Raw genomic sequence first — 1,569 nt, forward strand, 5'->3', positions numbered from 1 at the left:
AGAATTATGATTAAATGAATAATTTGATAAATTCTATCATAAAGAATAATTGAATCTGCTTGAATTGGAAATTTAGCCCATGGGCAATTTTATGTCATTAGATTCAATTTTAAGCATGGTTTACATTGGTAAAGCATGAAATTTTGTTTAAGCCTCAAATTTAACATAAGCATGTGATCTTTAATTTTATGCAGTTGTACAACCTGCGAATTTCTCTAAATTCGTTGTGATATTCCTGAACTTAAGGGAGATAACTATATGTTTTAGAAGGATAGCGTTATCCTTCATTTGGGATGGATGGAAATAGACTATTATATTAGGAAAGATGAACCACCAGCACTCACTAATACTATCATTGCAGTAGACATTACGCTTTATGAACGATGGGAACGATCTAATCGCATAAGCATGATGTTCATTAAGACTAAAATTTCTACTGGTATTCGTGGTTCTGTTGATCAGCATGAAAAGGTTCGAGACTTGCTGAAGGCCATTGATAATCAATTCGTAACTTCAGACAAGGCACTAGCAGGCACCCTAATCATGAAGTTCTCATCCCTAAGGCTCACCAGTGTGAAAGGTGTGCACAATCACATCATGCAAACGGGGGACATTGTGGCTCAATTGAAGAAACTCGAGGTTGAAATATCAAAGTCCTTCCTGGTGCACTACATCCTGAACACCCTTCCACACCAATATGGACACTTCAAAATCTTATACAACACACATAAGGATAAATGGTAAATTAATGAACCCATGACCATGTGTGTTTAAGAGGAAAAGAGACTGGTGATGGAACTGGGAGAAGTGCAATGTTGGCAATGTGAGGAAAGGGCAAATTTCAAGCCAATCAGAAAGGGAAAGGTGAAGTACCTCCCCAAGCCAATATCAAAAAGGATTCCATGTGTTTCTTCTGTAAAAAGAAGGGACACATAATAAAGAATGCACAAAATTTCAGAAATGGCTTGCAGACAAAGATAATCAAATCTTGTTTGTTTGTTATGAATCTAATATGGTTAATGTCAATATTAACACTTGGTGGATTTCTTTTGGATCAACAATTCACATTTCGAATTCCTTGCAGGGTTTGCAAAACCTAAGGAAGCTAGTGGGATGTGAACAAAACATCTTATAAGGAAACAAGATGGGCTCGCATGTGGAACCTATAGGAACATGATATTTAACTTTAAGTAGTGGCTTTGTTTTAGAATTAGAAAAGACCTTTTATGTTCCATGTTTTTCTAGAAACTTGATTTCAGTTTCAAGACTTGTAACTTTTGGATATTCCTTTAACTTTTTAGAAACATCCTTCAATTTATTTTATAAATCTAATTGTGTTGGGAATGGTATTTTGTTTAATGGACTTTACCGCGTTAATTTACAAAACAATGTCACTTATGATTCAATCCATGTTCACACTGGCACTAAAAATTATGTTATTAATGAAGATTCCTCTAAATTATGGCACCAGAGATTAGGTCATATCTCCATAGAAGGAATTAAAAGATTAGTAAATGAAGGGGTACTTGATACTCTAGATTTTACTGATTTTGAGACTTGTGTGGACTG

Source organism: Pinus tabuliformis, chromosome 7 (assembly GCF_031772625.1).
Source record: "Pinus tabuliformis cultivar Carrire ecotype Pingquan chromosome 7, CPIR1, whole genome shotgun sequence".
NCBI lineage: Eukaryota > Viridiplantae > Streptophyta > Pinopsida > Pinales > Pinaceae > Pinus > Pinus tabuliformis.